The sequence below is a fragment of the Scyliorhinus torazame genome, chromosome 13, assembly GCF_047496885.1.
Source record: "Scyliorhinus torazame isolate Kashiwa2021f chromosome 13, sScyTor2.1, whole genome shotgun sequence".
In the NCBI taxonomy this organism is placed as follows: Eukaryota; Metazoa; Chordata; class Chondrichthyes; order Carcharhiniformes; family Scyliorhinidae; genus Scyliorhinus; species Scyliorhinus torazame.
The window spans coordinates 9,533,104-9,545,701 of record NC_092719.1 but is presented as its reverse complement, the minus strand read 5'-3'; positions in this window follow the sequence as shown (position 1 = coordinate 9,545,701).

Sequence of the window (12,598 nt, the reverse complement as noted above, 5' to 3'; positions counted from 1 at the left end):
CTTATCCCGGTGGGATCATGGGAGTTGACCTCATGTACCAAATGTGAACTATCCGTCTGAAGGTTAAACAGGAAATCCTGGGAAACAATGAGCCACAAAATAACTTCCTGAGCTTCCAACTGATTGAATATCTGCCCCTTGCTAATGAACGAATAAATAAGCAATTGGCATAAACTCCCAGAAATAAGGTACATAAATGAACTCTGAAGAGAAAAAGAAACATTGGATGGAAGAGAACTTCTTGAGGTGTATCGATGCCGGCTCCAGCTTAATAGATTGGTTAGCGACTTCCGGTGGCGGCCATGGAGTAAACGGTCGCACATTCAGCAGCTCTCGCCCTTAGTGTTTTTTTTAATGGTATTTAAGCCGGATTTTTCAGAAAATGCCTCAACATAAGTTGATCGAAGGGAGAGGAAAAGGACGTGACCCTCAATTTATGGAATCGTGTCCAAATAAGAGTCGAAAAAGGAGAAACCAAAAGATGAGTGAAAGCAAGAATCAGAGATCATCGAGCTCAATGGGAACGAGACAAAGCGTGTCCACGCCAACTCACTGGTCGATGGAGCAATGGGTCGAGTACCTGGATGAGAAGTTCGCCCGGCATCCAAAGGAGTATACAGAAGATGTAACCCAGATGATAGCCTTGATTAAGGAGGTGGTTGACCCGGTGGAAGAGAAAATGACGACCCAGGGACAGGAGAGTCTACATAAGAACATAAGAACATAAGAATTAGGAACAGGAGTAGGCCATCTGGCCCCTCGAGCCTGCTCCGCCATTTAATGAGATCATGGCTGATCTTTGTCGACTCAGCTCCACTCTCCGGCCCGTACACCATATCCCCGAATCCCTTCATTCTTTAGAAAGGCATCTATCTTTTTCTTAAACATGTTTAAAGAAGGAGCCTCAACTGCGTCACTGGGCAAGGAATTCCAGAGATTCACAACCCTTTGGGTGAAGAAGTTCCTCCTACACTCCGTCCTAAATCTACCTCCCTTTATTTTGAGGCTATGCCCCCTAGTTCTGCTTTCCCCGACCAGTGGAAACAACCTGCCCGCATCTATCCTATCTATTCCTTTCATAATTTTATATGTCTCAATAAGATCCCCCTGCATCCTTCTAAACTCCAATGAGTACAGTCCCAGTCTACTCAACCTCTCGTCATAATCTAATCCCCTCAACTCTGGGATCAACCTGGTGAATCTCCTCTGCACTCCCTCCAGTGCCAATATGTCCTTTCTCAGGTAAGGAGACCAAAACTGAGTCTAAAGCTGCAGGAGCTGGCAACTGAACGAGAGGAGGAGTCCACCGCAATGGCTTTGGAAATTAGCATACTACAGGGCAGACAAAAACGACTGCTAGATAAAGTGGAAGACTTGGAGAACCGGTTTCGCAGGCAAAATATCCGAATCGTCGGGCTTCCAGAGGGGAAGGAGGGATCAGATGCGGGAGCGTATGTGGGGAAGATGTTGCAGGAGATGGTCGGGGCCGATGTGTTTGACAAGCCGCTGGAGGTGGACCGGGCGCATAGGGTGCTCGTACGTAAGCCCCAGGGTCGTGAGCCCCCGAGGGCCATGGTGGTGAGGCTACCTCGATTCCTCAACAAGGAGCATATCATGAAGTGGGCCAGGCAGACGAAACGGTACAGGGGGGAAGAATCAGAGATCCTTGTGTAACAAGACTGGGGACCAGAACTCGCAAAGAGGAGAGCAAGTTTCAACAAAGTTAAGGCGGCCTTGTTTGAGAAAGACATTAAATTCGGACTTTTATACCCGGAGCGTCATTGGGTGACCTACGAGAACCGGGAGCAGTACTTCAATTCTCCGGAAGAGGTGGTTACTTTCATGAAAGACAATCATCTGGCTTAAGGACCCTTAAATTAAGGACTCTTAAATTCTAACTGTGGTGGGCTGAGTTTGAGGGATGTGATGGAGTGGCAGGGAGGATAGAAACATGGTTCTGTGTTCTGCTTTGTCTTGTTTAAAATTTCAGTCTTTTAATTCTGTGAGTTAAGTTGCGATGTTCGGGAAGAAAAGGGTTTTGGTGTTTACATTTTTTTCCCCCTATCTTCTTGAGTAATTGATTTTGATTTACTGCTTTATGTATGATATCACAGAGGGAAGAACTTTTAAGATGCAATGGGGTGTTTTAGTTTCTGCAAGAATGATGGTTGATTCTTGCGTGCATAATTTCACTTAAGCTGCTTGAAGCTTCTTCCTTTGTGTTGGATTCTGTTTCAAGGTGATGGGACTGATAAGAATCGGTTAAAAGGGAAGGGGCTTGGCGCTTTGCCTGCGTGTTGGGGGAGGATATGGTTGCTTTTTGCGATTGTTGTTACTGTGTTGAGTGCTTGTTTCATTGCTAGGTGTGATAGAATCTGGCAGACAGCAGGCATTTCGATGCCAGAGGGTGGGAGATGCTGAGCTAGCTGGATAGCTGGTTCACGGGAGCAAAGTGGGGGGAGAGCTGAGGAAAAATTAAGTGGGCGGGCGGGAGGGGGTACTGCTGATGGGTAAGGGACAGTTAGGAGATGGAGATCAGATGGAAGTTGCTGCCGAGGGGCGGATCAAGCGAGATGTGCAACACGGGCTAGGAGCAGGCCTGGGAAAGATCATGGTTGACCGACAGAGGATGGGGCAAAAGCCCCTCCGATCAGACTGGTTACATGAAATGTTCGTGGACTGAACGGGCCGGTTAATAGAACATAGAAATACAGCACAGAACAGGCCCTTCGGCCCACGATGTGCCAAACCTTTGTCCTAGATTAAGAACAAATCAATCTACACCCCAGCATTCTACCGTAATCCATGTACCTATCCAATATCTGCTTGAAGGTCCCTAATGTTTCCGACTCAACTACCTCCACAGGCAGTGCATTCCATGCCCCCACTACTCTCTGGGTAAAGAACCTACCTCTGACATTTCCCCTATATCTTCCACCATTCACTTTAAATATATGTCCCCTTGTAATGGTTTGTTCCACCCAAGGAAAAAGTCTCTGACTGTCTATTCTATCTATTCCCCTGATCATCTTAAAACCTCCATCAAGTCGCCCCTCATCCTTCTCCGTTCTAATGAGAAAAGGCCTAGCACCCTCAACCTTTCCTCGTAAGACCTACTCTCCATTACAGGCAACATCCTGGTAAATCTCCTTAGCACCTTTTCCAAAGCTTCCACATCCTTCCTAAAATGAGGTGACCAGAACTGCACACAGTACTCCAAATGTGGCCTTATCAAGGTTTTGTACAGCTGCATCATCACCTCACGGCTCTTAAATTCAATCCCTCTGCTAATGAACTCTAGCACACCATAGGCCTTCTGCACAGCTCTATCCACTTGAGTGGCAACTTTCAAAGATGGATGAACATAGGCCCCAAGATCTCTCTGCTCCTCCACATTGCCAAAAACCCTACCGTTAACCCTACATTCCGCATTCATATTTGTCCTTCCAAAATGGACAACCTCACACTTTTCAGGGTTAAACTCTATCTGCCACTTCTCAGCCCAGCTCTGCACCCTATCTATGTCTCTTTGCAGCCGACAACAGCCCTCCTTACTATCCACAACTCCACCAATCTTTGTATCGTCTGCAAATTTACTGACCCACCCTTCAACTCCCTCATCCAAGTCATTAATGAAAATCACAAACAGCAGAGGACCCAGAACTGATCCCTGCCACTGGTAACTGGGTTCCAGGCTGAATATTTGCCATTCACCACCACTCGCTGACTTCTATCGGTTAGCCAGTTCGTTATCCAACTGGCCAAATTCCCCACTATCCCATGCCTCCTTACTTTCTGCATAAGACTACCACGAGGAACCTTATCAAATGCCTTACTAAAATCCATGTACACTACATCCACTGCTTTACCTTCATCCACGTGCTTGGCCACCTCCTCAAAGAATTCAATAAGACTTGTGAGGCAAGACCTACCCCTCACAAATCTGTGCTGATATCCCTAATCAAGCAGTATCTTTCCAGATGCTCAGAAATCCTATCCCTCAGTACCCTTTCCATTACTTTGCCTACCACCGAAGTAAGACTAACTGGCCTGTAATTCCCAGGGTTATCCCTATTCCCTTTTTTGAACAGGGGCACAACATTCGCCACTCTCCAATCCCCTGGTACCATCCCTGTTGACAGTGAGGACGAAAAGATCATTGCCAACGGCTCTGCAATTTCCATCTCTTGCTTCCCATAGAATCCTTGGATATATCCCATCAGGCCCGGGGGACTTGTCTATCCTCAAGCTTTTCAAAATGCCCAACACATCTTCCTTCTAACAAGTATCTCCTCGAGCTACCAGTCTGTTTCACACTGCCCTCTCCAACAATATGGCCCCTCTCATTCATAAATACTGAAGAAAAGACCTCTCCTATCTCTTCAGACTCAATACACAATCTCCTGCTACTGTCCTTGATTGGACCTACCCTCACTCTAGTCATTCTCATATTTCTCACATATGTGTAAAAAGCCTTGGGGTTTTCCTTGATCCTACCCGCCAAAGATTTTTCATGCCCTCTCTTAGCTCTCCTAATCCCTTTCTTCAGTTCCCTCCTGGCTATCTTGTATCCCTCCAACGCCCTGTCTGAACCTTGTTTCCTCAGCCTTATATAAGTATCCTTCTTCCTCTTAACAAGACATTCAACCTCTCTTGTCAACCATGGTTCCCTCACTCGACCGTCTCTTCCCTGCCTGATAGGGACATACATATCAATGACACGTAGTATCTGTTCCTTGAACAAGTTCCACATTTCAATTGTGTCCTTCCCTGACAGCCTATGTTCCCAACTTATGCACTTCAGTTCTTGTCTGACAGCATCATATTTCCCCTTCCCCCAATAGTAAACCTTGCCCTGTTGCACGCACCTATCCCTTTCCATTACTAAAGTGAAAGTCACAGAATTGTGGTCACTATCTCCAAAATGCACCCCCACTAACAAATCTATCACTTGCCCTGGTTCATTACCAGGTACCAAATCCAATATGGCCTCCCCTCTGGTCGGCCAATCTACATACCGTGTTAGAAAAGCTTCCTGGACACACTGCACAAACACCACCCCATCCAAACTATTTGATCAAAAGAGTTTCCACTCAATATTTGGGAAGTTGAAGTCAACCATGACTCCTTACCCTGTGACTTCTGCACCTTTCCAAAATCTGTTTCCCAATCTGTTCCTCCACATCTCTGCTGCTATTGTGGGGCCTATAGAAAACACCCAACAAGGTGACTGCTCCTTTCCTATTTCTGACTTCAACCCATACTACCTCAGTAGGCAGGTCCTCCTCGAACTGCCTTTCTGCATCTGTTATTCTATCTCTAATTAACAATGCCACCCCCCACCTCTTTTACCACCCTCCCTAATCTTATTGAAACATCTATAACCAGGAACCTCGAACAACCATTTCTGCCCCTCTTCTATCCAAGTTTCCGTGATGACCACCACATCGTAGTCCCAAGTACCGATACATGCCTTAAGTTCACTCACCTTATTCCTTATGCTTCTTGCGTTGAAGTATATGCACTTCAACCCATCTCCGTGCATGCACGTACTCTCCTTTGTCAGTGTTATTTCCCCACTGCCTCACTACACGCTTTGGCGTCCTGAACCTCGGCTACCTTAGTTCCTGGACTACAAATCCGGTTCCCATTTCCCTGCCAAATTAGTTTAAACCCTCCCGAAAAGTACTAGAAAACCTCCCTCCCAGGATATTGGTGCCCCTCTGGTTCAGATGCAACCTGTCCTGCTTGTCCAGGTCCCGCCTTCCCAGAATGCGCTCCAATTATCCAAATACCTGAAGTCCTCCCTCCTACACCATTCCTGCAGCCACGTGTTCAGCTGCACTCTTTCCCTATTCCTGCCTCGCTATCACGTGGCACTGGCAACAAACCAGAGATGACAACTCTGTCTGTCCTGGCTTTTAACTTCCAGCCTAACTCCCTAAACTCATTTATTACATCCACACCCCTTTTCCTACCTACGTCGTTGGTACCAATGTGCACCACGACTTCTGGTTGCTCCCCCTCCCCCTTAAGGATCCTGAAGATACGATCCGAGACGTCATGAACCCTGGCAACCGGGAGGCAACAAACCACCCGAGAGTATCGCCCGTGCCCACAGAACCGCCTGTCTGTACCTCTAACTATTGAGTCCCCTCTAACTAGTGCTCTCCTAATCTCCCCCTTCCCTTCTGAGCCCCAGAGCCGGGCCTCGTGCCAGAGACCCGGTCACTGCAGCCTACCCCTGCTAGGTAATCCCCCCCAACAGTATCCAAAGCGGTATACTTATTGTTAAGAGAGCTTGTGTGTTCGCACACCTGAGGCAGTTAAAAGCGGACGTGGCTTTGTTACAGGAGACACACTTGAAGCTGGGAGACCAAATTAGATTAAAGAAGGGATGGGTCGGGCAAGTGTTTCATTCAGGACTGGACTTTAAAACAAGGGGGGTGGCTATCCTGATTAACAAAAGGGTGACATTCGAGGTGGGGAGGATAGAGGTAGACCCGGGAGGCAGATTTATTATGGTTAGCGGGAAGCTAGAGGGAATGGTAGTGGTGCTGGTGAATATATATGCCCCTAACTGGGATGATGTCGCGTTTATCAGGAAGGTGCTGTGGAAGATCCCAGACCTTGACTCGCACCGGCTGATCATGGGGGGTGACTTTAATATGGTCCTGGACCCCTGATTGGACCGGTCGAGTGTTAGGTCGGGGAAGCTATCAGCAATGGCAAAGGAACTGCGGGGCTTCATGGAGCACATGGGAGGGGAGGATACGTGGAGATTTGAGATACCAAGGAGCAGGGAATATTCATTCTACTCCCATGTACATAAGGCGTACTCCAGGATAGATTTCTTCGTGCTCGATAAAACACTGCTAGCAGGGGTTGAAGACACTGAGTACTCAGCAATTGTGGTCTCAGATCATGCACCACACTGGATAGACCTACGGGCAGACACGGGAATGTCCCAGCGCCCACAGTGGAGACTAGATACAGGGCTGTTAGCGGATGAGGAGATCTGTGAGCGAGTGAGAGAGGCCATTCGGGGGTACATAAAGATCAATGACACAGGAGATACTGCAACTGGGGTGGTCTGGGAGGCACTGAAAGCGGTCATTAGAGGGGAATGTATTTCAATTCGAGCCCACATAAAACTGAACGGCCAGAGCTGGACAGGTTGGTAGGAGAAATCTTAAACGTGGACAGGAGATACTCGGAATCTCCAAATGAGGAGCTCCTGAAGGAGCGTCATAGACTTCAAATGGAGTTTGGGCTCCTTTCCACAGGAAAAGCGGAGGGTCAGCTGAGGAGGGTAAAAGGGGCAATATCTGAACATGGGGAGAAAGCGAGCAGGATGCTGGCGCATCAGCTGAGGAAACAGGAGGCGGCGAGAGAAATAGGGAAAATAAAGGATTTGAGGGGGAAGACGGTGACGGACCCGGGGGCGGTGAATGAAGTGTTCCGGGAATTTTATAGGCAGCTATACAAGCCGGAACCCCTGGATGGGGAGGAGGGCATGAATCAATTCCTGGGAGGCTAGAGTTCCCGAAGGTAAATGAGGAGGTGGTGGAGGCCCTGGGGGGCCCGATTGGGCTTGGGGAGGTGATAGACGGACTGGGGGCGATGCAATCGGGTAAAGCCCCGGGACCTGATGGGTTCCCAGTGGAATTTTATAAGAAGTTCTCTGGGTTTCTGGGGCCGCTCCCGATTAAGGCTTTCAACGAGTCCAAGGAGCTGGGAGTACTCCCCCACGTTATCACAAGCATCAATCTCTCTCATCCTGAAGCGAGAAAAGGATCCGGAGAGCTGTGGATCGTACAGGCCAATCTCCCTCTTGAATGTAGATGCCAAATTATTGGCAAAGATCCTGGCCACTTGAATAGAGGATTGTGTCCCGGAGATAATTGGGGAGGATCAGACGGGATTTGTAAAGGCATGCATCTGACATCCAACATTAGACGGCTTCTTAATGTAATTATGATGCCAGCGGAGGGGCGCGAGGCTGAGGTGGTAGTTGCCATGGACGTGGAGAAGGCTTTCGACCGGGTGGAGTGGAAGTATCTATGGGATATTTCAGGCAAGTTTGGTATTGGGCAGGGATTTGTGGAGTGGGTCCGGCTACTGTACCAGGCCCCAGTGGCAAATGTGAGAACTAACCGAGTTCGGTCAGAATACTTTAGTCTTTGTCGGGGGACAAGGCAGGGATGCCCGCTCTCCCCATTACTGTTGCCATGGCCATAGAACCCTTAGCAATTGCTCTGAGAGCAGCGAATACCTGGAGGGGAATAGTGAGAGGGGTGGTGGAGCACAGGGTCTCTCTCTATGCGGACGATTTGCTGCTTTATGTCACGGACCCGGTGGGGAGGATGACCGAAATCATGGCGGTATTAGGAGAATTTGGGCGATTTTCAGGATATAAGTTAAACATGGGAAAAAGCGAGATGTTCGTGATCCAGGCACGGGGGCAGGAAAGGAGGCTGAAGGAGCTACCTTTTAAAGTGGTTGGGAAGAGTTTTAGGTATCTGGGGATTCAAGTGGCCAAGGATTGGGGCAGCTTCACAAGTTAAATTTGGGCAAAGCAGTGAATCAAACGAGAAGGGATTTTTGTAGATGGGACATGCTCCCACTGACGCTGGCGGGGAGGGTTCAGACGGTGAAGATGACAGTCCTTCCGAGACTGCTTTTCTTTTTTCAGTGTCTCCCGATTTTTGTCCCAAAGGCTGTTGTCAGAAGTTTGAATGTGGCGATACCGAGGTTTATATGGGCGGGTAAAACCCCGAGAGTGAAGAGGGCTCTCCTGGAACGGGCCCGCGGGGAAGGGGGATTGGCTCTCCCGAGTTTTATTAACTATTACTGGGCTGCCAACATATCGATGGTCAGGAAGTGGGTAGTGGGGGAGGGGTCGGTCTGGGAGCGGATGGAGGCAGCATCCTGCAGAGGTACGAGTCTGGAGGCTTTACTGACGGCGCCCCTGCCATTCTCGCCGGCTCGGTACTCCACAAGTCCTGTGGTGGTGGCAGCCCTGAGGGTGTGGGGGCAATGGAGGCAGCATATGAGACTTGAGGGGGTGTCAGTGTGGTCACCGATCTGTGCCAATCACCGGTTTGTTTCGGGGGGGGCTGGATGGGGGCTTTAAGGTATGGCAGCGGGCAGGGAGAGGTTTGGGGATCTATTCATCCAGGAGAGCTTCCCGACCTTGGAGACATTAGAGGAGGCGTTTGACTTGCCGGGTGGGAACGGGTTTCGGTATCTTCAAGTGCGGGACTTTGTACGGAGACAGGTCCCAAGCTTTCCTCGCCTCCCCCTGAGGGGACTACAGGATAAAGTGCTGTCAAAAACAGGGGTTGGAGGTGGGAAGGTTTCGGACATAAACAGGGAATTGTTAGAGTGGGAAGGGGCCCCTATCAGAGAGGTGAAGAGGAAGTGGGAAGAGGAGTTGGGAGGGGAGCTGGAAACTGAACTGTGGGAAAAAGCCTTGAAAAGGGTAAATGCATCCTCGTCCTGTGCTAGACTCAGCTTGATTCAGTTCAAGGTAGTCCACAGGGCCCACATGACGGTAGCCCGGATGAGTAGGTTTTTCGAGGAGGTGGAGGACAGATGTGGGCGGTGTGGGGGTAGCCCGGCCACCCATGTTCATATGTTTTGGGCATGTCCCTGACTAAGGGAATTCTGGCAGGGATTTGCAGATGTTATGTCGGAAGTCTCGGAAGGTAGGGTAACTCCGAGTCCAGAATTAGCAATATTTGGGGTGTCGGAGGATCCGGGGGCAAAGGGGGGGGAGGGAGGCCGATATTCTGGCCTTCTCCTCCCTGGTGGCCCGGAGACGGATCTTGCTGAGATGAAGGGACTCGGAGCCCCCGAAATCAGGAGTGTGGATCAGCGATATGGTAGAGTTTCTGAGTCTGGAGAAAATCAAGTTCGCTCTGAGAGGATCAATCCAGGGATTCGCCCGGAGTTGTCAGCCGTTCATCGATTTCTACAACAAAAACTGAACGTCAACAGTAAGGGGGGAAAGGGAAAAAGTGGGGGGGGGGGAGGAAAATAGGAGGCATGGCAATGTTAAATAGGGACAGGAAATGTAGTTTTCGGGTAATTGGGGATAGGGCGGGAGAAGTGGGGTACGTGGTTTATTGTGTGTTGTTATTTTAGGGGGCATTTTGTGTGTCAACCCACGCGGTTGTGTTAGAGATGTCAATATGTTAAATTGTGAAAATTACAAATGCTTCAATAAAATATTAAGAAAAGAAAAAAAAATAGATTGGTTAGCTCAAAAAGAAATAAGAAATTAAAAATAATTGTCCCTTCCGACCCTCGTCTAGGAGAAGATGAAGTGCTTGGGCGGCACGGTGGAACAGTGGTTAGCACTACTGCCTCACAGCGCCAGGACCCGGGTTCAATTCCGGCCTCTGGTGACTCTGTGTGGAGTTTGCACTTTCTCCCCGTGTCTGCATGGGTTTCCTCCGGGTGCTCCGGTTTCCTCCCACCGTCCAAAGACGTGCAGGTTAAGTAGATTGACCATGATAAAATTGTCCATTAGTGTCCATAAGGTTAGGTGGGGCTACTGGGTTACGGGGATAAGGTGAGGGCTTGGCTCTATGTAGGGTGCTCTTTCAGAGGGTTGGTGCAGACTTGATGGGCCGAATGGCCTCCTTCAGCACTGTAGAGATTCTATGATTCCTGATATCTCAGCCGCCTCAAGAAGGCAAAGATCAAAGGGTGATGAAGACTGATGTTAGCAAATGGACAAGAGGCTGTCACTTCACGCCATGGAGAACAGCTTCATCAATCCATCTGTCTGATCTAGGACCACCAAAGTATTCTGAGGAGGTTGCCACCATCAGCCATGAAGATCAGCACCTTCCTGCTCCCCTTATTCATTGTTCCAATTCAAGACCTGCAAACCATTCTCACCTGTTACAGCTCATACTTCTTTTCATCCATTTAGATCATGTATCATTTCTAAACTGTTGCTTCTTAATAACATTAGTAAACTACCTTCAAATCACTTACGAATACTCAACTGCCCATTTTGGATAACCCACGACTCCTAAACCGTAAATCTCATACCAGTCCTACCAATTGACTCTAGGTTCAGTTGGTAGCACTCTCACCTCTGGTTCAGAGGGCTGCAGTTCCTCTGTAGGTGTTGAGCACAGCAGCACTGAGGGGTGCGTTCACTATTGGGAGTACAGAAGTGCTGGATGTGCACTATTTCAGGTTAGATGTAAAACCAAAGGCCTGTTTGTTCTCTCAGGTTGGTGTAAAAGATCCCATGCCATAATTTTGAAGAAGACTTGAAGAGGTTTCTCTGTTGTATTGACTGCCTTTTAATCCTCAATTAACATTACTGAAAAAACATATCATAGAACCATAGAATGCCTACAGTACAGAAGGAGACCATTCAGCCCATCAGGTCTGCACCGTATCTCTGAAAGAGCATCCCACCTGGGCCACTCCCCCGCCCTATCCCCGTAACCCCACCTAACTTGCACATCTTTGGACACAGGGGCAATTTTTTAGCATGGCCAATCCAGCTATCCTGCACATCTTTGCACTGTGGGAGGAAACCGGAGCACCCGGAGGAAACCCACGCAGACACGAGGAGAACGTGCAAACTCCACACAGAGAGTCACCCAAGGCCGAATTGAAGCCGGGTCCCTGGCGCTGTGAGGCAGCAGTGCTACCCACTGTGGCATCGTGCAGGTCATTATCACATTGTTGCATCACAGGGAAGGCAGTGGCATTGTGGTATTATCGCTGGACTAATAATCCAGAAACCAGGATAATATGCTCTGGGGGCCAGGGTTCAAATCGCACCATGGCACATGGCGAAATTTGAAGTAGAAAATCATCTGGATTTGAAAGTCCAATGATGGCCATGAAATCTTTGTCATAATAACCCATCTGGTTCACTGTTGTCTTTTTTTTCCCCTTTAGAGTGGGAGTTTGTCATCCTTACCTGGTCTGGCCTACATGTGACTCCAGATCTACAGCGATATGGTTGACTCTGAAATGCTCTTGGGGATGGGTAATAAATGCTGGCCCAGCCAGCGAGCACCGCCCACATCCCACGAGCAAATTAAAAAAAAAAAAATGTCAAAAATTATTTAATTGGCTATAAAGCTCTTTATGATGTCTGTCTGGCGGTTGTGAAAGGTGCGATATAAATGTAAGTCTTTTTGTCTTTTCAGGTTATTCCTTTAAGGAGCTAAATAGAAGTCTGTGAACATAATTTGTTACCAGCTTGCAATAAAAGACACAAATGCAGTTTTTATTAACATGCATCAAATTTAATAGCTATCCAAGTAACACAGCGATGTGGCTAAAGGAAGCATTGATTATTTTTCAGTCAATTGACTGCGAGAATCTAATTAGCTTGAGTCAGTAAGTCTCTGCAAATTCAGTTAAACAAGGCACAGTCTCCTTCATCAATCAGCAAAGAGATATTCTGACAACACTGGATAATTGGAAGACATTGTATTTAGGCAGAGCTGCCAACATTGGGCATATCCTCGGTGTGAGTTTTTCCAATTACAAGCTTTATATCTGAGACATTCACACCAAAATCATTAACATGGCCATAAGTAGCAAGCTTCAT